This window comes from Ambystoma mexicanum, chromosome 3q (assembly GCF_040938575.1).
Source record: "Ambystoma mexicanum isolate Mex_15411 chromosome 3q, UKY_AmexF1_1, whole genome shotgun sequence".
In the NCBI taxonomy this organism is placed as follows: domain Eukaryota; kingdom Metazoa; phylum Chordata; class Amphibia; order Caudata; family Ambystomatidae; genus Ambystoma; species Ambystoma mexicanum.
In genome coordinates this window covers 340,623,028-340,649,407 of record NC_090926.1, presented here as the reverse complement: position 1 = coordinate 340,649,407, position 26,380 = coordinate 340,623,028, and the positions used below count along the sequence as shown (strand labels likewise).

The following is a 26,380-nucleotide window of genomic DNA, read 5'->3' as shown; positions in this document are numbered from 1 at the left end:
AGGCCCAGTGTTTTAATTGTATCAACCTGTAGGTCTGCGAACCCAGAAAGGAATGTCAATGGCCGAGCATGGGCAAGGATGCGCCCCTTCCCAAGGACAATCCCATGGGAGTCAGGGCAGTGGTCTGGAGCTGCCAACAGGCCTGGCAAAGGACACTAGCACCCACCAGAATAACAGAATTAGCTAACTTGATAAAAAAAAATGGATCGAATGGTACATTTGACCGATTTCGGCCAGTACCATTCGATCGATTTTTCGAAACAAAGAAAACAGAGTGCAGGGATTGCGGGGGTGTCCCCCACTCCCCATGTTCCATATTTATGGGTTTTGGGGGTGTCCCCACTTCCTCAATATTGGAGGCAGTGGACGAGAAAAAAAAGGAAGAAAGGAAAATAAAAAATGGGACTGTGCAGCAATGGATCCGACCCACGTCTGAGGAATGGAACAGACACCACAGGGTACAGGAGAGGTGGCGGACAGAGACAAGATAGGTAAGGGGGGTGGAGGATGTACTGGGGAATTGGGGGGAAATGGGTTTGGTTTGTTTGGCCGCGGTAAAATTGTATTAGCTGCGAAATTGACTACGGTCAATTCCACTGCAAACAATTCTACCACAGTCAAACAACCCAAATCCAGAATACCGGCCATCCTATTTGAACTGACAAAGAACCATGAGCTAGACCTCCTAAATCCATCAGAATTCAATTGATTAGTGTGATCCTCAAGAGGCCTGGGAGAAGTTCTGAGGAGGGATAGCTGATAAGGGGGATCAAAGAGTGAAATGACTTGTGATTTGTGGTATGAGGAGCAGGAGGTGATGCCAACAAAGGTAGTTCTGTAATAGTGAGGTATGGTGGGGCGCCAGGGTCTCTTGAATCAAGAGAAGCACTTCTTTATTCTGAAGCGCAATTTGACCTCAGGAGTATCCACTGTGCTCATGTTAACAACAAGATGCGCCCCATGTGACAAAGCTCTCGGGAGGGTAACATATAAAGCAGAGCACCAATCCAGTTGCAGGGGAAAAAGGTGATGATGTAGAAGAACCACGCGTTAGGAGGCCAGGGTAGATTAGAGTGTGACCAATTAGTCAAGGGACTAGGAGACATTTAGTATGCATATAGGTTGGAGCCAATGATTCTATCTGTTTCTATCACCCTGCAGCCAGTTTAATGGCAACATATAAATTATGGTATTGTGGAATCAGAAAAAAATACAATATTACGGCTGTTACACCGAGCAAAGGAAAATACACCGACACGGGCTTATAAAGATTCCCAGAATCTTTATTACAAAACTGAACAGTATTGAACAAAGTACACAAATAGCTATTTGCCCGTCAATACATCACAGAGACCACCAGCAGGGTTCAATATGAGCACTGAGGGAATTTCCTAGCTGGACATCGGCACTTTTATACAATTTGTAAAATGATGTCCAGCCCCCTTACAGGTTAATCATGCACTGGGCTAGGGTCGCGCCAGGTTCACTTTCCTAATTTACATATCTCGTGTATGCGGTTTACTTTTCAATACATTTACTAACACACTCCATTATTCTTCAATTTAACATTTACACTCTTTATATATTGCTTTAATACAGACCAAACAATGTTTCGCATATTATATTCGGATAGCATTACTGTTCTTGATTACTTGAAGTTTAACATTGCTAATTCAAGTAATACCCTGCTCCCGAGGTCAACAAAGGACAAGGTCTAATGACCCTAACATGTAGCCTGAGGGCAGGTTGGACATTAACTCCCCTACAGAGGTTGGAGAGGTTAAGGCAAGAACAAGGACACACGAGATGACCATTTTAGATTACAGGGTGACTTTGTATAAAACCCCAAAATGGCGGTTTCTAACCTAAGATGGAGGCTTGATTCAAGATGGCGGCTTACATCAATTTCTAAGGTCAAGACCTTGCCGCAGAGAGTTATTCGCGTACAATTTTTTAAACAACTTGGCGTAGGCCAATATACAAATCGTTTATAATAAGAGGCATAATTTAATATCCGGTTTGACAAACCCTCCTTTTGGCCTATGCCAAGTGCTAATGCTATTTCTGATTTGATTGCAAGTAACTCCATGCGTCATCGTCCAAACACCCCGAATCATTGTCAGACATATCTATTGCCATTAGGTCTGATACCAGAGTTTCCTTCAACACATAATCTTTGGAGAGCTCCTTTGGAGCGTATATTTTATTCCCTAATACACTTGTTGCTTGCGCGCAACATCCCCCTAATACTGAGCATATACCAGGGAGACATTGTATACAACAACAAAGAAACAGAAAACTTCCCAAGACAATCAGTACGGCTGAGAACAACTTCCATCCCCATGACCGCAGGAGGTCCCAATACCATGTACCAAGTTCCCAATTTCCCTCAGGAACATGCACTTCTGAACTAAGAACATGTAGATTTTGGATCGCCCTAAAGATCGTTGGAGAGGAGTCTGGAACGTAAACGCAGCAAGCGGACTCCACTAATTTACATACTCCTCCTCGCTCTGCCAGGATGACATCTAATGCCATCCGGTTCTGAAGAGCCACTAATCTTATCGCTCTCTGCTCTAACGTCATATTATAGAGTATGTCAGTGGTCCGATTGATGGTTCTCTCCAATACTCTCGCTAGTCCCCTAATATCTTCTGAATTCGTAATTTGCCCAAAAAATGGTACAAAAGATTTCATAATATCTCCTAGAGTTTGCGTTGGAGTATCCCCTTTTACACCTCGTCGTGGACGAGTCTTTGAAATTTCTGTAGTACTGGCAATAAATACCCCAGGTAATAGAATCCCTAAATAACAGGTTCCTTGCCAATCCCTGGGCAACCACGGAAATGCCACATTACCGCAAAAAAAATAGACAGGTTCGCCTACATACAGAGGTCTGTTTTCACTAGTCAAATTCGCAATGTTGGCGCACTTTCTAAAATTACCCATTGACCGTGTTCCATTCCTCTGTATGCAGAAGGATACTGAACCGGGGCTGTGATTAACAGAATAAGATGGAGGCGTGGCATCCTTATTGCCTATAGGAGCCCTTTTGAAAGAGATTAAAGACTGAAAAGGACGAGACAATCTATCAGAGGGCCAAACAGAAGCAACGTTTGGCTTGCTTCTATTTGCAAAAAGTGAGCGTCCCAGGGGCATCAAAACATTCTTTTCAAAACTATTTAAATTTGTACCATCAAAGTTCCCTGAGATGCTGTCATTCCATCGACCAAAAAAATAGTGCTCTAAGAGAAGTGTAACAGGCAGTTGTCAGAGGCAAAGGGTAAATATACCAACCTAGCCCTTTAGCCCCATGTTGCGGTAAATGTGTACAGATCCAGCAATTGGTCTTATTAAAAATTGCATGAGTGTCATTCATTATTAATAAAAGCGTATTATTCTGATAATTCCGTCTATGCAAAGAATCTCTAGGCGACAAAGTATGCAATTGCACAGAAGGAGTGGGAATCACAGATACATTTTCAATAGGTAAAAAGTCCTCTAACGGATATGCTTCTTTCAGATACCACAACCCAAACCCAAAAGTCATTACAAATCCAGTAATTAGTACGAGAAGGCAACAATACACTTTGGGGGTCCCCTTACATACTTGAACATTGTCTCTGCTAGTCATATTTTTATCTAAAAGTTCAGTACGAGCGGTAGCGGGTGCAGGCATCGTAGTCTTCAATCGAAAAACACCAATTGTTTGTTTGCTGGCGACTCCAGTCGCGTGTCTTCTTAATGTCTTTCCCACAACCCTTAGCCAACAGAAACTTTCCATATAATTGGGCCAAAAAGACAAGCCCTCAAATGATTTTTTCTTCAGTTACTCAGTCAGACCATGCTGTACATTTATTTCCTTGGGCGCAAATTATATTTTGCAGTTTCTAGTGAGAACAAAGTGTCGTCACTTCCTCCTGGAAGTGGTGAACGGACGGAAATGGGATCAAGAAAGGATTGATCCGGAAGTTCCACTGTTGGTGAGTGCGGAGACAAGATGGCCGTTTTGTCCGGCCCTGCGGATTCTGAAGCGGTCTCTGATTTTACCTTGTTGGTTGTTGCTGTTTCAGGCATGCGTATTACAGCAGTGGGAAGAGATTCTGTGTCTTCTGTATCGTATGGCACAGGCTGTGGGATCCGTTTGGTGTGTGTCGCATGGATCCAGAGTTTTCGACCCGCTACCCGCACGGCAGTCTGGGTGCCCTAGCAGGACTTGGTAGGGACCCTTCCAGCGAGGTGCAAGGCAAGATGACCTCTCAAAACCTTTGTGAGGGTCCAGTCCCCCGGTCGTAGACTGTGACCGGGGCCCTCGTAGTGTACAGGTAATGCCTCTCGCACCTGGTGATAAATTGAAAACAGATTTTTAGTCAACTGGTTACAGTAGTCTGAAAGAAGCACATTTTCTATATCCCGTAATGAACGGCTTTTTGGCATACCCCAAATATTAGCAGGTCTCCCCATTACCACCTCAAAGGGAGAGAGCCCAGTCTTAGTTTGAGGGGTCGTTCTCATCGATAGTAACACGATCGGTAAGGCGTCTGGCCATTTTAGCTTGGTGCCAGCACACGTCTTAACGAGTTTGTTCTTTATAATGGCATTGTGCCTTTCCACTAATCTGGCACTCTGGGCATGTCTAGCTGAATGGAACCGTTTGTCAATCTCTAGTCCTTTGCAAACTTTCAGGATTACAGTGGAAATAAAGTGTGGCCCATTATCAGACCAGATGACTCTCGGCAGCCCGAACCTAGGAAAAAACTCTTTCAACAGAGTTTTTGCCGTGGTTATGGCCGTTGCATCTTTAACCGGGTAGGCTTCAACCCACTTACTAAAGGCGCAAACAACAACCAATACACATTTAAGATTGTTACACCGTTCCATTTCAATAAAATCAAAGTGAATAACCTCAAACGGGACAGAAGGTGGAGCGAAACCTCCTCTAGGAGTCGAGGTACCTTTCCCTGCATTGTGCTGCAAGCAAACCATGCAATTCTGGACAAAACGCTCTGCAATTTTGAAAATCTTATCATTGGCCCATACACTGTGTAGCATTTTTGTTAGTTTCCTCGCACACACATGTGTCGGACCATGAGCCATAATAACCATCATTGTAATGTAGGCGTCAGGGAGTAACCATTTCCCTTCAACATTGTCTACCCAACACCCATCATCATCCAATCTTCCTGCACCCTCGATCCATCTCTTAGTTTCCTCTATGGTAGCATCTGCTTGAATATCTTTTACAACATCGATACTTTCTCCCAAAGTGCAAACATTTACAACTTCTTTTACAGCGTACATTTCTGAACTGAAATCAGTGGTAGTCTGTTTCGCTATCTGATCGGCAAAGGCATTCCCTTTTGCTACATTATCTGTAACTTTTTGATGTGCTGAACATTTTATGATAGCTAACTGAACAGGGAGTGCAAGTGCTGAAAGCAATCGCATTATTAAAGTGCTGTGCTGGATTTTCGTTCCGTGCGAGGTCAAGAAACCTCGTTCTTTCCAAAGTCTACCGAAATTGTGGGCCACCCCAAAGGCATACTGACTGTCAGTATATATATTCACTGTACGCCCTTCAGAAAGCTCACAAGCTCGAGTTAATGCTATAAAGAGTTATGCATAATTCTTTTAGTTTCCACCACCGTGCTTGAAGTAGTACCAGCATAAGCAGCCGTGGATGTACCGTCTGGAAGTTTAAAACAAGAGCCATCACAAAATAGCTCTCCTTGAGGGCTATTCAAAGGCGTGTCTTTCAAATCGATTCTGCCTTTAGTCTCTTGTTCTGTCATATAAAGGCAATCGTGTGACGTATCGTCATCATCAACAATATTTTGTGAGACAGGTAAAAGTTCAGCCAGATTTAATACGCAACACCTCTGAATTTGAATGTGGGGAGCAAACAAGATCAGTTCATATCTTGTCAATCGTGCAGAAGTGAGGTGTTGCGTTTGAGTTTTATTCAATAGAATATCTACAGAGTGAGGTACCATTAGGGTTAACGCATGACCCAGGACCATTCCCTCACTCTGTTTTACAGACGCAGCAGCAGCAGCAACAGTGCGCAAACATCTTGGCAAAGCGCATGCTACAGGATCAAGGGCGGAGGAATAGTAGCCGCACGTCCTATTCTTCCCTCCATGTTCCTGCGTTAACACAGCCAAAGCACATCCATCACGTTCATGCACAAACAATACAAAGGCCTTATCATAATTCGGAGTTCCTAAAACCGGCGCCGAACACAACGCGGATTTGAGCAAATCGAATGCTGTCTGGTGTTCCAAGGTCCATGGCAATGGCAAAGAAATGCCCTTTTTTGTCAAAGCCAACATTGGTTTAATCGTTAACGAAAAATTCGGGATCCACAATCTACATGAAGAAGCCATACCTATCAAGGCTCTAACTTCCTTTTGCGTATTTGGGACAGGCATACCAGAAATGGTCTTTATTCGTTCAGGTGTCAACCGTCTTCCCTCCTTTGACAGGAGATAGCCTAAATAGGCGACCTCCTGGTAACAATATTGGAATTTCTTAAGTTAAGCTTTGTGGCCATGTTTTGCTAGATGACAAAGCAACAACACAGTGCCTTCTTTACAGGCACTCTCAGAATCAGCGGCCAAGGGGAGGTCATCTACGTACTGTAGTAACGTGCAAGTAGTAGGCAACTCAAGGGTATCAAGCTGCTCTTTCAATGCCCTACTATAAATACTTGGACTCTCAGTGTACCCTTGTGGTGCACAAGTGAATGTAAACGAGTGTCCACCTAGGGTAAACGCAAACAAATACCTACTATCCTTGTGTATAGGAATACTGAAAAACGCGTTTTTAAGATCAACAACGCTAAAGTGAGTGGCAGAAGCCGGAATCATGGTTAATATCGTTGTAACATCAGGTACAATAGGAAATTGAGGAACCACAATTTTGTTAATAGCGCGTAAATCAACTATAAAACAAAAGGGAATCGCATTATCACCTTTTTTGTATACTGGCAAAATGGGGCTGTTACATATGCTGCCCGTAATCTCCTCAATTACTCCACTATGTACAAAATCAGAAACTATAAATTTCAAAGCCTGTTCGCCTTCAACTGAGATCTTAAATTGCGGGATGCGAGGCAATTTTACTCCATGTTTCAAAATAATTTTAACAGGTTCAATTTGGAGAATGCCCACATCATTATCATCAATTGCCCAAGCATTCTGGAACATTACTAAATTCTGGCGGTAAAGGTTGAGTCAAAAACTGGAGGCGAGTAATTGCTGGGGTGAAATTGTTAGCCGAATTCCATCGGAGAACAATGAATTACTGCGTGTAATGCCTTCAACAAATTTTGCCCCAACAAGTTCTCCCCACAGTTTGTGGTAAGTAAAAATGGACACTGTTCCGTGAAGGGACCCAGTGTTATCGGTACCGACAAAGAGACCGGACAAACTACAGGTGTGCCTGAAAACCCTACAGAAACGTTGGATTGCCCTGACAGGGGAATATTTGGAACCCGTGAATGGTCAATGGAACATTTCTGTGCTCCCGTATTTACTAAAAATAGATGCTTCCTATTTCCCACCGCCATCTCAACGTAGGGGCCTTTCTGATGAACTGGAATAGGCGTAGGTTCCAAATCCTGCTTCGGGCAATCCTAGCGGAACAAAATATTACCAAAAGGAAGTTCTTCGGAGAGGTACGCGGCAGAAGGGTGATCAAAAATGTTTCTATTACTCACATTCGAAACTTGCTTATCTTGTGAAGGAGGTTGCTGTGATTCTGGTGCAAACTGACTTCTGCCAGGGGCCCCTGCACCTGGGCGACCTCTGGATCGTCTACCCATGTTCCCAAATGACCTTTGCTGTAAGGTCGGACATTGTGCGCGCCAGTGGCCTTCCTGCCGACAATAGGCACACTGGTTAATGGTTACCGGAACCAAGGGCGCACTTCCCTGTGGAATGTACTGACCTCTAAATTGATTTCCCCCTCTTGGGTTTCTAACAATCTGCTGCAATAAAACTTTAGTTTTCAAGTCACCCTTTTTTTTCCTCAAGTTTCTCTTTTTCAGTTTTTACACGATTTTCATAATACTGAGCCATATGCAATACTTCTGATTGGGACTTCGCCTGTCAAGCGCTTTCAGAGGACATAATCTGTAACTGGTTGTCAGGCAGCAATCCACGTACAAATTTGTCGACAAACAACCTTTTCCCTGACTCTGTGCCCAAGTCTTGTCCACTGAAATCCCAGAATACCTGCTCAAACCGATTGAAAAAATCGGTAGCACCCTCAGACTTTCCTTGGACACAGGCCGTAAGCTTGTCCCATATGATTCTTTTTTCTGGAACCATAGTTTTCAATTTTACAATAATTCTATCAGGCAAGGTTAATATCACTTGAGGTGGTCGTTCGCCAGCTGGTCTTTCTCTGTCCAGCCTAGTCATGTTATCCCATGTATCTCCCAACCCAGGTATGTCATCTATAGTCCTAATCTGCTTCCACAAATCAACTGGCAGGAGTACGGGAAATAATAGGTCAATATCACTTAGAGTGAATACCGACGACTGTAAGACCGACTCTATTTCTTTATAGAATCCGGTCAGATTCTTTCGTATATCAGGAATAGATTGCTTTATGGTGTTCACTTCCTGTCTTGAAAACGGGACGTGAACAAACTGTGAAACGTAATGTGCAGGAATTTCTCCGGCTACTATACCTCGTGCAGCATCAGCCGCAATCTCAACTTTTGGGACAAATGTCGGAGGGACCTCTCTCACAGGCAACTGAGAAGTAGGCAGCTCCGAACGCTTACTAAGCAACAGAGCCAAGTCAAGCGCTAGGGCAGTCGAAGAAGTATCAATCGAAAAAGCTCTTTTATAAACACTCAACAATTCTGCGGGACAACAAATCTTTCTTCTTACACACTCACTCTGCAGGTGCTCTACCATCACCTGTATCACTTTCTTTTGCATTTCTAACGTATATTGACTGTATGTGTCATATACTTCATCTGGAGTTATCAACATATCCGAAATCCATCTTATCGTGTCCTTTGTACAAATTCGTGCTTCCTCACCTTTTAATTCTCGACGAGGAGAAAACCGTTTCTGTAAGTACATAAGACCTAAACTATAACCATCTACTTCCTTGTTCTGTAACTCTTCCAACTCCTTCCTATACTCAAAAATCCTCTCAACATGCTAATAAACCTTCTCCGCAGTATCTCTGGACAATGCTAAGGCGTTCAAATCCCGTAACCCTTGTGGGAAATCTACATCATTTAGTCTATTCCACATTATACTTAAATGAGTCCCTAATCCTTCGATAAAAACATTTTTCTCAGGAATATCTTTTAAATTTTCGAGTGTGGAAAAAACATCAGCTTGTTCATCCTTCTCCATACAATGTTTAGCCCAAGCAGTCAATTAATTCCTTTTGTCTGGCGACACAGTATTACAAGTCACAACCCTTGGTCTTGCTCCCTGGTCTACTACAAGCGATGCAGGATCACTTGGAAGAGGAAGAGTAGGCACATTCTGAATAGCAACAGGTGAAGGCAAGGGGGCAGGTAAAGGGGCGACAGCTGGAAGAACAACAGGGAGGACCGGAGGAACTATAGGAGGGGGAACTACAACAGGAAGGGGCAAAGCACCAGGAGGAGGGACATATGGAGGTGGCGCAGAGGCATCGGGCCTTCGTTCATGCAAAGGTTTATTAATCAATTTGTCTGACATATGAAAGTCTTTTGAAGGGTAGATTTTCTGAATGCCTAATTGAAATCCCCTGTCCGTGTTCCTAACTGACTCTAATTACTTATTTTGATCATATATCCGTGCCTTTTCGACACTCGTCATATGTCGACACATATGTTTCTCTCTACTCTTTTGTTGTTGCAAAGCTTCTATTTTCCAACTGTGCAACGCGTCAAATGCTACAGGCCTAGCCTTCTTCTTTACTAATACAGACTCTAAATATTCTATACGAGGGATTTCAAAACTACCATTGGTTGGCCACCGAAGATTAGAATTATGTCTGGTTTGTCTGTGCCAAATGTCATTAAATGCTATACTACCAAAGCCTTTCTTACAGTACATAGTACATGCCGGCGACCCCTCCTGTGGTGCGGGACGGCTATCTTCCAAAGATTGTCTGTCACTGCGGAAAAATGCCCTAAAGCAGGCAGACAATTTCCCAGGCATATCAAAGTTCTGGTGTTACCTGGTTAAATAATTGTGCTCGCGAGTACAATGCTCCAAATTCAAATTTGTCAGGGTTAAATTAAGAATGGGGACACGATTCACCTGACCAAAGGACTGGGAGGCCCGATCGGGTTACTAAGGACAATGCAAAGGACCCACGTGTCTGGTGATTTTCCGCAAATTTACCCACCTCAAATATATGGACCCTCGTCAAGACGTCGTCTCGGGCTACAGCTCACCGTCCAGGGATCGGATCGTGCAGTTTCGTCGAGGAATTCACTTCTCGTCTTAGAGTGGCTGGTTCTGTTGACACCGTCCGATCCCGGTCCGATAGCCGAGCCAACCTTCAACGAGACGAAGTCAATCTTGAGGATCCCTATTCGGGCACCATCTGTGGAATCAGAAAAAAATACAATATTACGGCTGTTACACCGAGCAAAGGAAAATACACCGACACAGGCTTATAAAGATTCCCAGAATCTTTATTACAAAATTGAACAGTATTGAACAAAGTACACAAATAGCTATTTGGCCGTCAATACATCACAGAGACCACCAGCAGGGTTCAATATGAGCAGTGAGGGAATTTCCTAGCTGGACATCGGCGCTCTTATACAATTTGTAAAATGATGTCCAGCCCCCTTACAGGTTAATCATGCACTGGGCTAGGGTCGCGCCAGGTTCACTTTCCTAATTTACATATCTCGTGTATGCGGTTTACTTTTCAATACATTTACTAAATAAAACACTCCATTATTCTTCAATTTAACATTTACACTCTTTATATATTGCTTTAATACAGACCAAACAATGTTTCGCATATTATATTCGGATAGCATTACTGTTCTTGAATACTTGTAGTTTAACATTGCTAATTCAAGTAATCCCCTGCTCCCGAGGTCAACAAAGGACAAGGTCTACATGACCCTAACATGTAGCCTGAGGGCAGGTTTGACATTAACTCCCCTACAGAGGTTGGAGAGGTTAAGGCAAGAACAAGGACACACGAGACAACCATTTTAGATTATTGGGTGACTTTGTATAAAACCCCAAAATGGCGGTTTCTAACCTAAGATGGAGGCTTGATTCAAGATGGCGGATTACATCAATTTCTAAGGTCAAGACCTTGCCGCAGAGAGTTATTTGCGTACAATTTTTTAAGCAACTTGGCGTAGGCCAATATACAAATCGTTTATAATAAGAGGCATAATTTAATATCCGGTTTGACAGTATCTCCTCCATCTTGAACTGGCTACCAAAACCAGCCCAGCAGGGACGACACCAGGTCCTTTGAACTTTTTCCATTGTATTGGACCTCACGCCTGAGGCAGGCCCTGGAGCGGCTGCCCTCATGTTGGCAATCTTATCACAAAGTAAAATACTTATTTAATTGGTACATGCAAGTGTGCACTTTTCAGCACGCGAGTTATAGGCCACCTTTTCTGGTGACTTCATGCAGTCACCTCTCCCAGGCCTTGACAGTAAGGGTTCTTATCATCCAAGCTTCATTTTTAAAGTGGCCCCCACGAGTCCTGACATGACCTCAGCTTGCCCAGCAGCCCAGATTCTCCTTAAAAAGCATATACCACATATAACTATGTGGCAACTCAAGTGCCACTTTACTAAGCTGATAAACGGCTCATCTCTGGAGGGCAGCACAGTTACAGAAGCGGCAGCATTGCTAGAATGGGAAAACAAGTTTAAAAAAAACATAGGAGACAGGAATACTACCTTTATGCGCCGGCACAACACCATCCCATCGCACAAATCAGCAAAATGCATTTCTTCCATTTCAGGAAAGAGCTGAAGACCATGCTCTTTAGGGAATTACTCTTAAAAATTCTTGCACAAGAAACACCGGACCGAAGACTCAGCTCTCGTTCACCTTGAGGACATGCCCACCCTGACCACTCTTGTGTTATACAAATATATTGTAACTATTATAACTACTGCATTACTAAAGACCAGTAAAAATAAAGGAGATTATGGACACTTGTACAAGGTGACCCTGCTGCCTAAGGGCCATTGACGTGCCGACGGTGAACAGCCATTGCTACTGCTGACTTCATGCTCCTTACAGCACCCATATCTTGGAGGAATCGGGGAAGCCCATTTTGCAGGCATTAGAGCTTCCTTTGTGTACCTGAAACCCCACTGAGAGTTTACTACTTCCAGAAGCAACATCTCATGGCTGAGTGGTATAGGACGAAAATGTAGAATCACATCTCTTATTTGTGCTCAGCATCTTGGAGCCGATCCTCTTGATCTTGGCTGCCTATCTGACACCTTGGTCCTGGTGGCGGACTCTCTTTCCCCACTTAAGATGGCTAGATCATCTTCTCGTCCAGCTCAGCAATGGTTTACTGATGAGCTCCGAGCACTGCGCCTGATGCGCAGACAGTCGGATCGTAAATGGGAACTTTTTTACTCCTCTTCCGCTAAACTTGCTTTTTTGCAGGTCTCCACCAAGTACAATAGGGCTATCATTAGTGCTAAGCAGGTCTATAATGACTCACTCATTGAGGCCTCCATCAACCACTCCAAAGCGCTATTTAAGATTGTGCATGGCCTTTCTTCAGATGCATCTGTTCCAGTTCCCCTGATGCAGGAACTTTGCGGCTCTTTATCCCTCTTTTTTGTGGATAAAATTGATAAGACCACGTCCAACATTATTCCTTCTTCTCTTGTTTCTTCTATGCCCTCTCAGCTCCTTTCTGTGCCATTACCTGCTACCTCGTGGTGTACATTTCCTACATTGTCATCCTTTGATGTTTCTGCTGCTGTATTTTAACTTTAGTCTGCTTCTCCTCGGGATCCTGTCCCTCTTGCTATAATTAAAGACATTCTGCCTCAGTTTGTTCATTTGCTGACTGAAGCTATGAATACTTCATTTTGCACTGGTGGTATTCCCTTCTCTCTGAAGCACGCTACGGTTATTCCTCTGTTAAAAAAACCTTCTTTGGATCCTCTGGTTCCTGCACATTTCTGGCCTATTTCTCTTCTCCTTTTCTCATGAAGCTTTTGGAATGTCTGGTCTGTCCTCTACTTACCACCTTTCTTGAGGAATCCTCCTTTTTCATGATTCTCAATCTGGTTTTCATACGGGATGGGGAACCGAGCGTGTCCTTGTCTCTGTTGTGGATGATCGGGCTCGGGCACATGACAGGGGTGGCGTCAATGCTTTGTTGCTGCTTGATTTTTTGGCCGCCTTTGATACCCTTGATCATGGGGTCCTACTAGATCGCTTGATGGAGGCCGGCCTTTCGGGTACCATCCTGGCCTGGTTCTACTCCTTTCTCTCGGACCATCGCCAAACTCTTTCTCTTCCACCCTTTCTGTGTCTGGCAACGGTCCTCACCGGTTGTGAACCCCAAGGGTCCCCCATCTCCCCGGTCTTATTAAATGCCTATGTTCAACCTCTGACCAAACTTATCTTCTCCCATGGCTTCCTCTGCTACTCAAATGCTGCCAACTCTCAGATCGTAGTCCGTCTCGATCTATCCATCCCTGAGGTGGCGGCCGAGTTCTGTGTCTGTCTGGAGACCGTATGGGAATGACTGCGTAACAACTGGCTCAAGTTGAACGGTGAAAAGACTGAGGTGCTTGGTCGTAGGTCCCCCTCCAACCCCCCCCTGCATCCTCTTTTTGGACTTCTGATTTTTGGCCATCTTCTTTTGGCCCTTGTCCTACCCTGTCTCCATTGTTAAAGATCTTGGTGTCAAGCATTCTTCCTCCCTCTCTATGGAGTCACAGGTCAGTTCAATGTGTCAACGGGGCTATTTCCAACTTAAGCTCTGCAGCCGTGTTCTTCCTTTCATCCCTGCTCACTTTCGTGCACTTTTAACCTCTGCAATTGACCACTGTAATTCCCTATATCTTGCCCAGCCTGCCTATCTCATACAGGTCCTCCAGAATTCTGCAGCACGCCTAGTGACGTCTACTCCCCACTGGGCCCACATCTCTCACATTCTTAATAGTCTTCATTGGTTACCGGTAGCCAAGCGTGTTTGTTTAAGGCCCTATGCCTGATCCATCTGGCTTTCTACAGATTTTGATTCGATTTTGATTTTGAGGAATTTATTACGCGCACCAGACAAATTAAACTGTATTCGGGCGCCGATGACAACTAGCAATGAACACATGATAAAAGCAGGTGATGGATTGTGATCAGAAATTCAGATGATCTAAATAGGAAGGTTTTCAACCTTTTCCTGAAGAGGTCCAATGTCTTGCACATTCTGATCTGTGACTGTGTCCCCAATACCTTCAGACTTCGGGCATTACGGTCCACTGATGCTTATCTAATCGCCATTGCTGTGGTTACATTTAGTCGGATTGGGTGGTCGCTCCCTTTCCGTGGTGGCCACTGGTCTTTGGAATTCCTTACCACGCCCCCTTAGAGCAACAGTTAGTCACCTTGCCTTACGCAAGACCCTTGTGAAGACCCTGCTTTACTAACATTTCTTTTTTGCTCTTTCCCTGCGAGGAGCACCAAGATGCCTTCGGGCGAATGCTGCGCTGTATAAGTACCTTTTACATTCCATTCCATTCCATTCCATTCCATTTGATCACTGCAAACCCGAAAATGTAGGTTTTTTTTGGTCGCATTTTTGAACTTTTTCTCGAAAATATTGATGGTAAGTAGGGTAGGGATATAAATTAGGCATGGGGCATGTGGGGTGGAGGTCTCCCCGTAGGGTTTATTTGCGAGAAAAAGTGCACAAAAATGTGCAATTTTTGGGATTCGCAGTAAAAAAAAGGATCCGGCTGATTAGTGGTAGGGCTTTAGCTTAAAATTCATAATGCATCATTCATGTTACTTCGAGGTCCGCCGTGGAGCAGGAAGAGGGTGTCTTAGTGCCCATATATGTGATTACTGGTGTTGCTAAGCAATGCACCCATAACGAATACTGGAGGTATTTGCCCAAGATCACAAGGCTGCACAGCCGTGCAATCTCTCCGCCTGACAGTCCCGATTGTGTTCCTACACTTGGGCTATGCTAAGGCCATTCACAGGCATTCTTTGGGCTGCCCTGAAAAGCCACAAAGACGAAAGGGCTCGCGGTAAGCATGGCTTAAGATCTTTAGATCACTCAGACAGCACATATCTGCATGCCTGTTTTTTTCTGCCACTTACCAAATATAGAAATACTGATGGGCTGAAGGTTCAAGTGCCCATAGGATTGGCGCCTCCCTGTGCATGGGTGATCCTAGCCACTGCAGTGCAACCACAGGACCGACATCCCGACCTGTGTCTGGACATTGCATCTTCATCCTGAGGTGCGACGCCCTTTTGGGCTCCATTTCCTAAAAACCAGGGGGCCAGGAACATTTGGGAACAGGGAATGTGATGAGCAATAGACCGGGTAAGGTCGAGAGGGTGCCAAGGTGACTTTCAGCTATGGCAGAAAAAACCTTTGCCATGGCCCTAAATGACTCCTTTGTGTACTAATCCTATAGGACCTCAATGTTCAGCCAGGCTACCAGTTCACTCCTATTTATTTTGCAGCATCATTGTCCTTTGACCCTGGGATTCACCCCCAGCGTGTCTCTCTCTCTCTCTCTCTCTCTCTCTCTCTCTCTCTCTGCCTTACATTGGGTATGCTGGTGTGTTTTTATCCTATGACCAGGTTGCTCAATCTAGCATGTTTTGGTTTATTCTGTTTACTTCCTTAGGTCTGTACAGGGGGTCATTCCGAGTTGGGCGGTAAGGGTTTACCGGCACCGGTAAGGCGGTAAACCCTTACCGCCCAACTCGGAATGACCCCCTGTGTCCAGTAGCGTCATTCAGCAACATGGGGTGTGTCTCTTGGGTGCAACCTGCATATTATTTTGTTTTCCACCCCAGGTACTCTGCTATGTTTTCTCCAATGACCTCATTGATCACTAAGGGTGTCCAGCTACCCGCGGGCACCCTGTTTGGTTCACGCCTAGGTACTGTCTCATATCCTTACATTTCTCGTGTGCTTCACTCCTTGCACCCTTCCACATCCCAGTCTTGTAGACCTATGGGTAAGGATAGGAAAAATGGTGGAATTCCTTACTACAGGAATGTTAAGAAAGATATGTCCCTTCCACCATTCCAGCTGTTGTGAGGAGCTCGCTTAGTCCAACCTTTTTAGCTTTTGTAGATTTTTGGCCAGGTGAAAAAAGAATTCTGGACAATGACGATGCCCAACATTTCCGTATGCTCTGGTTGACTAAAACAGCTGCAATTTCTCGGCCAATGAGAAAAGGCGATAATGTCGAGCCTCCTAATTGGTCGAAAGCTTTGTGAAACTACTAGAAAAATCGTCAAAAATCTAACAGTAGATTTTTTCCGCGCCAAGCGGCCGTATTGACCAGGAATGTCGCTGTGCAGAGGAATTGCAGATGGACTCCACCAGTTAGTTACACTCTGCAGCAGACATCTCACCTATGCCTATACAATGGGGTTCCCCTGGGGCCTCTTTGTATCCTTGTTGCTTTTCCTACAGGAAAGAGGTTCAATTCGGGATGCTCTCTCGCACCCAAGTCCTCTTAGTTCACCACCAAGTACTGTTACCAAGCCCTTTTGTTCTCATGTCCTCTGAGATGGGGTCGTGTGTATTATCTACTGCAGCAATAGGGCAATGCCCAAACCAAAAACGCAAAACGCAAGTGGGGGCCAGTTTCTTTTGCTCAAAGTGGGGCACTTTTTTGGCCAATGTGGGCCAGTTTGATGAGTTATTTCACTATGCAGCTAGTAGTTTTGACCATTGTTGCTGAATAAATATTCTTTAAATCAGACAATTTAAATATTTTATCCCGAAACTCCCCCTTGGGTACTTTTAAAGCAGCCTGTCACTAAAGGAATGAATTGCCACTTGCAACGGTGGGCCACTTTTTCATTGGTGCCGAGACAATGTCAGGCCCCTGTCCGACCCTGCCTGCTGCTTGTCTGGGCCCTGCGCCTGCTGGTTCAGCTGATACTCCCGGCTCCTCTTCTGTTTCCGTCCTGCTCCCCTCAATGTCTTTCGCTGAATACCCGTGTTGCTAATGAACAGAAGAGCTCCGTCTTTATGTTCCCGCCGCTGCCACACACTGAGCCTAATTGCTTTGCCTCTGTAACAAACAGACGTTCTGAGCAATTACACAATAATATGGAGCTGCGATCAGGGGAAATGGGGAGGGTGTCTTCATTTTAATTATGCTGAGGGGGCACCCCGGTGCTTTACAGTGGGGCCACTAGATGTTTAGCAGAGCAGATGCGAGAGGGGTTGCTTCGTTCTTTATTTCTGCCTTTGACTAATGATGTCTGCAATGTCTTAATGCCGATTATATCCGGATACAGATGAGGTGCACGTGCCAATGTGAGCTCCGTGTAAATATGTTCAGACCCCCTGTGTATACTGCAGAATGCATGAGGATGCCTGGTGCTCTGACAAGTGACAGGGACACAGAGAGAATACAAGTGTTGCACGTTGAAAATGTCATCATTCAACTCCTCCCGCTTACTCTCACTGCTCTGGCTCTCTAGAGACCCCATGGTCCTCTCCACTCTGCCTTTCCTGACCTGAGTCTTCTCCTTGAGTCACATCCCACCAACATCCCCATTGTCATGATGGGACACTTTGACCAAGCATTCTGCAGCCACCCTCCTTGAACTTAACTCCCTCCTCTCTGGCCTCTCCCTGCACTCCCATGACCAGCATACCCAATCTGGTGGGAATTCTTTTGACCTTGTTTTACACTCTATTTCGCACTCCTCCTGTCAAGATCTCAGTCCCTCCGCCATCTTCCCCTCTTCCCTCTTAATTGACAAAGAGGACATTCAGACAGCACTCACTTGCCTGTTACCTTGATGATGTGAGAAGCTCTTTCCTGTCTCTCTCTCCTATTCATGTTTCTTCCATTGACCTACGTTTTATGTCTTCCTTTGTCCAACACTATCTTGCATGCACATTCACATCTTCCTTTCCCCCACCCTATTCCTAACTTACAAAAACTGCCTTGCTGCACCAAACCTCTCACCTGGACGCTGCCAACTCCTACTACTTCACAAACATAATCTCCTCCCTTTAGAATCACATCCTCCAAAGTAAGTTTCATCTGCCCTGAAATCTTTGCTCACACCTCCTAAGCCATTATCCACTGCCTTCTCTCTTTTTGCTAATGGCTTTGCTCACTACGTTTCCTCTAAAACCTCTTACACTCTGTGTGTGACACTCTCACAGCCCTCCGCTCTCTTCATGCCTCATCCTCCTTTTCTCCAGCGGCCCCCATCCTTCTACTCTCAATTACTTCTTCCCTACCTCTCATACTGAATTTACACCCACCCTTCACAAGGCCATGCCATCTTGTGCTTCTATCAACTTGATTTCTCTTCTATAGGTCAAAGACTTAGGGTCTCATTACAGGTGAGCCGGTACGGTAAAAATGCCAGAGAAAATGCTGGTGCTACCATCTCAGGCATTTTTACCAAACCGGCTCACTCCAAGTCTACCGGTAGGGGCTGTGAACTACCGGCAGGCTTGACCTGCTGGAAGTTCGGGCCCCTACCGGCAAGCAATTACTGAATCACTGGCACTTAACAATGGTGCCGGTGATTCATTAGTTCCAATCCCATGGCGTCCTATGTGGATCCATGGAATGGGAACTTACTGCTGTTGCTGGAACCCGTAATATCCCGGGGGCACCGGTAAGGTGCGTTTGCGGTAACCCGCTGAGGCCCTAAGTCTTAATCACTTGCCCTTTTCTGTCTGAAAAAACCTGCTGACCCAAATGCCCCAGCAAACTATCGTTCAGTTTCCCTCCTTCCCCATTATTCAAAGGTCTTCAGCCAAAGCACAAACTACATTGGGGATAATGGCCTTGGAGAGACAATTCAATCTGGCTTCTGTAGTAAATACTTAAACAGAGATTGAATGCAAGCATGCCTATAACTATATCTCTTATGTTCACCTCTCCAAACTCTCATCTATACTCCTCCATTTGGACCTTTATGCCGCTTTCGACACTGTCAGCCACTCCTCCCTTTTCCTCCCTCTCCAACACCTTGGGATCTACACATCTACTCTTGCCTGAATCATCTTCTACCTAGAAGTTCATTCCTTTAAAATCTCCTGGAACTTGCAAATCTCTGACCCCACCCAGTACCTCTCTAGGTCCCACAAGGATCAGTCCTTGACCTCTGCTCTTTACCCTCAGTACCTGTGTCCCAGGAAGACTTATCTCATCCTTTCACTTTCACTACCACCTCTCTACTCACAATATTTAAATATGTTCTCCCTCCTTCACCCCAGCCATCTCAGAACAGATTACCAACTTTCTCATTCGTCCTGTCACTGGATGTATCCCCTTTCCCTCATTCTGAACTCTACAAAAACAGATGTTATCTTTCTCTCAGCCTCCAATGCCACCCTTCTTTTCCCCTCTACTATCTTTTTGCTGACTGACCTTCTTGCACCCTCACCCAAGGCGTCCCTACTGCCACCTCGGCTGCTTGTATCAACCGTGTCAACATTCAGAAAATGTGTCCATTCCTTGCTCGCCATTCTACAAACACTCTAATCTCCACCCTTGTGCTCATCAAACACGATTACTGTTGGAGCATACTCCTTGGCCTTCCTATCTACCTCTTTCTCCCTCTGAACATAGTCCACACCGTTGCTACTCTCCCACTCTACAACCTAGCCATATCCTCTCCCACTGCATCCTACCACCAACATGCTGGTTGGCTCTCCATCTACAACTGCTCCTTTTTCAAGGTCGTTCACATAGTCTACAAAGCTATTAATGGTCTTGCTCCTTAGTAAATGTCTGATTATACCTCGTTCTACTCACTATGTCGTTCCCTCTGTTCCTCCTCTGCACTGAACCTCACCGTCCTATGCCTCGTCATGCATCTGCTCTTTCTCCCGACATGCCCAGTTCCTTGGAACCTGCTGGCCATCACACTCAAAGCCTGTCTGACTGTTGATCTCTTTAAAGCTTGGCTCAAACTTCACTTGGCAAAGAGGGCGCTCCCTCTCACCCATCCTACAAACATAGATCACCACTCCCACCAGTGCTGTGTAATAATTTAGTTTTGTATATTTGTAAAGAGCTCCCCTTTAGTTTAGAGCACTTGCATCCCTAGGTTAAGGTTACCTTTGTAAGTCACTCTGTTTCTGATATCAGTCTTGTACAGGTACAGAGGTTTGCAGGTTCCTAGGTGATAAGATGTACTAGTACAAAAGGTTTGATGCTGCTATAAGTGAATGTGAGGTGACATGAGTTAATTACAGGTTCAGACATTGTGCAGGTCCCTTGGGTGATATAATTGATGTACAGGAACCGAGAGTGTGTGTGTGTGTGTGTGTGTGTGTGTGTGTGTGTGTGTGTGTGTGGTGTGTGTGTGTGTGTGTGTTGTTGTTGTTTTCAGTTTTTAACGGATACAGATTTTTGGGAGATGCCTGGGGTCATTTGAGTGAAATGCAGTACAAAAAGGGTTATCAGTGGTGTACAGGAACAGAGGTTTTGTGTGTCACTCTGTGATATCAGTGATGCATAGGCACAGAGCATATGTGGGTCCCATGGGGTAATATCAGTGATCATTAAGTACAGAACGTTTTAAGGACCCTTGTACTGATATCATTGATGTACAGAGGCTGTGCTGGTCTTTGGTAGTGTTAACAGTGTTGCACAGATTCTGGTGGGCCACAGTGGACTGCACATGTCTTGGGATCAAATAATTGATATCAAGGTTCTGTGGGAGTGGCAGCACGTGGGTTGATTTCAGTGCTTTACAAACTCTGGAAGAGGGAGGTCCTTTGTGGTAGATATAAGCGATGCACATTCAAGGCAGTGATTTCTGCCATGCGCATGTCTCCTTTTGTAAATATCATTACTGTGGGAATATTGGAGGAGTGATAGAGCCTACCAGTGGGTGCATAGGAGTGGAGCCCTCGTAAAGTGCTCTTGTATAGCACCCTTCGGACAATAATGTTGGCCTTGCTACGCATGGCTCTGTAAGAAAGAGGGCAGGGTGTGTTAGTCGGATAGCGGGAAGAAACCTTTGGTGTTGATGGTGCAGGGTGGAAGTACCCTTTACCTGTGTGTCTATATGAAAATGTCTATGTTGTTTGTGGTGGCTGCCTACTGAGCAGGTTGGTCATATGGACAGCCCCTGGATTGTGGAGTGCAACAATTGACAGCACGGTTGTTAATAGAAGATGGATAGGGTCTGAATCTGTTAAATACACTCAACATAGGAGGCTGTCCGTAGGAGTGTGGTAGGTGAAAGTATGCAAGTGTGTATTAGTGAGGAGCTGGTTGAGGGATGAGCAGGTGGACATTGGGGGTCAGGGTGTTGTCAGTTCCTGGCTCTTGGTAATAGATTTCACTGAGATTAAAGGTGCAGACCAGTGCCACACAGGAGAGGTTCCATGAGTCAGCTTGGTTCCCAAAGATGGTAGTGCCAAGAGTTTTGAAACATGCTTGTCATGAAATAGCCCAAGGGTCTGGTGCACAGTTTTTGGTTGGTTGCTATTATTTTCCTTTTATTTCAAAGTGGTTGGTTGAAAAGCCAAGTATTGAGCTGTTTCCTGAAAGTCAGTTGGTTTGCCTCCAGGTGGAGAGTTTTGGTTCCACAGTTTCCTGGGCAGGACAGAAAAAGAGAATCCTCCTTGCAATTCCTTGTTGAAGTTGGGGACTAACACTAGTGCAGCATTTCTGGACCTAAGCATTCTGGAAGGAGTGCAATGTTGAAACTTACCTCTGAAGGAGGAAGGCCCTCTTCTGTGGTATGAACAATGGGTGGGGCATAATGTTTTTAAATTAACCCCTTTTTTGATGGGTAGCCAGTGGAGAGTACGTAATGTTGGCATGATATGTTCAAATCACTTCATTGTGAGAAGTAGACTTGCTGCTGCATTTAGTACTCTTTGAAGTTTCCTCATTAGGTCACATGGGAGTCTGAGCTAGAGGCTGTTTGCATAGTCTATTTTGGATAGTATTAGAGAAATGATGACCATGGCCCTGAAGGTGAATGCAGGTAAGATTTGGCATAGCATGTGCAGCTGGGAGAAACAGCTTCTGACGATGGCTTTGACATTCCAGTCTTTACAGCAGGATCTCGTGACTGATGGTGTCAAAAAGCAGCAGGGATGTCTAGGAGGATGTGTGCACTCTGAGTTGTCTTCCGCAATGTTTTTAAGTTTTTAAGTGCATACCAGATGGAGCACAGAGCAGATTCTTTACTCCTAGAAGGTCTAAAAGCGTTCTGTGCCTCGTTGAGGAGTTGGTTTGTTTCGATAAAGTCCCAGAGTTGATGACATATACAATTTTCTAGACGTTTTCCAGATGAAAGGCGTGGTTGAGATGGGGTGGTAGCTGGATGGGTCATATAGATCTTCTCTGGGCTTTTCTAGCAAAGGTCTGATGCATACAGATTTCAACTGAGCTGCAACTCTTCTGGTGCTGATGGAATCATTGAAGAGGGATAGAAAGATGGGTGCTACGTCTGAAGATTTTGTGATTGATTTGTAAAGATTGGGGGACATAGATCCTCAGGAGATCCTGATGGGTTGCATAATTCAATTATAGCTTGTAGATCCTCTTCAGATAGAAGTCAGAAATACAAAAAAGAGGATGTATTGGGAGGTGTTGGTGGGATCTCTGTGGCATGCTAGTGGGAGCACCCTTTGTTGTCAAGGTGGCCCTGGATGTCTATGATCTTTTGTTTTAAATATGCAGCAATCTGGTCACAGAGGGGTAGCGGTTGTGTTACATGCTGTCAGGTTTTTGAATTCCCTGATGATCTTATACATTTTGCTTTCGCCAAATCAATCAGGTTGGAACAGTGAGCTTTCTTTGCTTTGAGTACTTGGGATAGAGAGGTTTAATCGCTGGAGAATTTGTCTAATTCGAATTTGATTAATTTTTTTAACTGAATTTGCCCACAAATATATGTAGGGGGGTGGCTAAAGGTAATAATTAAGGTGGGGGAAGTGGAAAGGGAGGCACCAGGGGGTCTTCCCCGCACATATTTGCAGCCAAATGGTATGAAAGAGAAAAGAAAATAGACAAAATCGAATTTGACAAATTCTTTTCGATTAAATCACACAGAACCGAGTACTTCAGTCCTGTAAACGTGTGACTATTGATGGTAGGCAAAGGTGCTAGTATGTAGATTGCTTTTCTTCCAGATTTTCTCCAGTTTTCGATTTTCTTTTTTTAAGTGATTTAGTTTGACTTGCTTATTTTTGGAGAGTTTTTGAAAGTTTTTTTTCATGGCAATGCAGTCCAACATGGAAATAATCCAGTTGTGACTGTGGTGGAGTTTTACATAAAATATGTTTGTTGGTCCATTTGCGGTAGGGAGCTGATGTGTATTTCTTTCCAAGGTCCGGTCATGGTGGATGGTTCTTTTGAAGGTCGTGCTAGGCGTAGAGTCTCTGTGAATATTTGAATAGAATAAATAAGTCATCCCCCAAATGAGGTGCACTGGGGAACAGTGATAATGTTTTCATTATAGAAAATGCCATCCAGAGTGTGTTCACTACAAGTGACTTTGTTATAATAATAATTAATTTCTTATATAGTGCTACACACCTATAGGTCTCAGAGCACTCAGATAACAGAAGACATTATTATCCCACAAAATGGTACTCATTTTATTGACCTCAGAAGGATGAAAGGCTGAGTTGACCCTGCCAGGATTCGAACCTGCCTCAGCAGGCTGCACACATATAACAGGGGTGAGCGCTTAGCTCGCTGTGCTATCTGACCGGCTAATAGCCTTGTGTTCTTTCTCAAGCCAGATATTGAAATCTCCAAGTATAGTTAGTAGTTGGCGATCTATAGGCAGGATGGGGGCAGCATCAGCAAACTTGTCAGCAAGGTGAGGGCTGTAGGAGTGAGGTCTATAGATTAAGAGGAAGCTTAGTGAAGCTGTAGGAGAGATGGAGCAGGTCAGAGTCAGCGATTTGCAGTCTGCGATGGTGTCAATGGAGGGTGCTGAGACTACGAAGGAGTCTCTGTGAACCAGAGCTATGCCACCTCCTCTCCTATTGTTGCAATTAGCACAGATGATTTTGAACCCTGATGGGATATTTTCGGGGATAATAGGGGACTGATCTTCTGAGGACCACGTTTCTGTGATGAAGAGTAAGTCTATCAGGTCTTCGGAAAGTGTGTCAAAACTGTCAGAGGAGTGCTTGGGGACGGAACATGCCTTGGTCAGGAGGCATCTTGTGTCTGCCATTTCTAGGTGACTCTGTTGCTTGGGCCAGTGCTGTTGGGTTGTTCAAGGTTGCTTCTCATTAGTTTCCCAGGGCTCCATGATAAGGCTTTCACATTCAAAGAGACTTAGCAGGTTGTTCTAGGGGTCTAGCACATCTCTTAGTTCCTGCCGGGTGGTTTTGGTGATTGGTACAGGAAGTCTAGTGATGAATGCAGTAACTGGTATTGTTTCTTGCAGGTCCCGTCTTATGGTTGGTTGAATCGTGGTCGGGGTAAATGCAGGTAAGGATGTTGGGCCATTGGTTAGTCCTGTTTCTCGGATAAATGTTAGGTCAGTTGGATGCTTCAGGAGGTATCTGGAGATAAAAGCAGCCAATGGTCTCTTGAGCAGAGCTACCATGAAGCCTATAGAGTCTTGAGATGCCTAATTGGAAGGGGTAGTGAATGTTGCTTCAATGTATCTCCTTTTTCTTTCTTCCACTTGGATTCTGCTATCTTTGAGGTTTCTATGCATCCTTCCAGCTGTAGTTGTTGAGGATCAGGAAGAGGGGAAAATAGTTTAGGTAAAGATGGGAGGGATGAAATGTACCTTTTCATTTTCTTCGGGGCTGTGTTTGTGGTTGGTTCATGTAAGTATTTCCTTATCCCTGTATGACAATGTTTAGTTGGTAGATTATGCTAGTGCTCCAAACATGTTATAGGCAAGTTGGCTTGTATACTATAAAGATGGGATGATTTCCCAAGGGCCAGGTTATGGAAAGGGTTCCTTAGGTGCATCTTTGTGTGTGGCTATGGTTATATGGTTATGATTCCAGAATGTATGAGGAATTGTTTGTGTCCCATGCTCTATGTGTAAGGGGCCTAGTTTCAGTGAGATAGGACTGTTTATGACAGAATAGGTATAAAAGGTGTGTTGATCTAACTTGGTGCTGGTTGTTCAGGCAGATACGGTGGGTCCAACCAGTTATGTATTTGGGGTGTCCCTGTAAATACAACAAGCTACGCAGTTATTATGGGGATAGTATGGTGAATTAAGGTTTGAAGGTGATTGGTATGCAGAGCCTGTATGTGTTTGGTATGTAGGCACAACTAAAAGTAAACGAGTTATGCACTAGGTATATAGGCAGCAGTAATAAGTCTGCAGTTATTGTGGAGGCCCAAATACTGATTCATACCTCCCTAATTACTAGGGATGTAGGCAGATGATGGAGTTGTGCAGTAGTTAGGCAGGTGTAGACGTGAGTTAATTCATCATGCATGATGTTATGGGCAAAGCACTATGAGAAAGCTCCTAATGTTTTTGGTATACAGGTAAGCAGACCGAATCAAATCTGGCTGTGCGCCAGGTGTTCATGTATTGATATAAAGTTGAACAGTTGTTATATACAATGAAAACAATCAAGTTCATCTAGCTATGTGCTAGTTAGCAGGCCAAACAGTGAGTCAGCTTCGGAGTAGTGGTTGAGTATAAATCACTTATATGCGAGATATGCATGGTTATAGTGCAAAAAGGCATAAAAGTGTGAGGCCAATGCAATGTTTCAAATGAGCTCTGTGTTGCATGTATGTGTGCACAAACAGGCTCTATGTGGCTATGTGCTTTGTATGCAGGCAATTACAAAGAGTGAACCTTAGCTATTGGGTTAGTTTTTTTTTGTTTTGATATTGTGTCATGGTTTAAAAAAATTAAACATTTCACAAATTACATACCATTTTAGGTATGCAGTGAGCATTATGGTCATAAGCAAATATGTTGTGATGAGTAACTTCATGATAGGCTGCTATCAATGAGTTAATCATCACAACATATTTGCTTCTCATCATACTATGCATGTGGCAATATAGTTAGCTGTACAGATTTAGTGGATGGTAAACACAGATTTTCTAGACAATTGCTAGCCATGTTGTCTAATCACAATGAGTCAACATTTCTAGCTAGAATTTCAGTCAAAAATAGACTTGGGGTGGGTTATGGGCTCAGCAGTATAATTAGCTATACCATTAAAATTGTTGTG

At 44.4% G+C, this 26,380-nt stretch overlaps 1 long non-coding RNA gene across 1 annotated transcript in view; it reads right to left on the bottom strand.

Moving 5' to 3' along the window:
- LOC138581862 (uncharacterized) overlaps positions 1-26,380 on the bottom strand; it is a 169,719-nt gene that overhangs the window by 104,293 nt on the left and 39,046 nt on the right. The window lies entirely within an intron of this gene.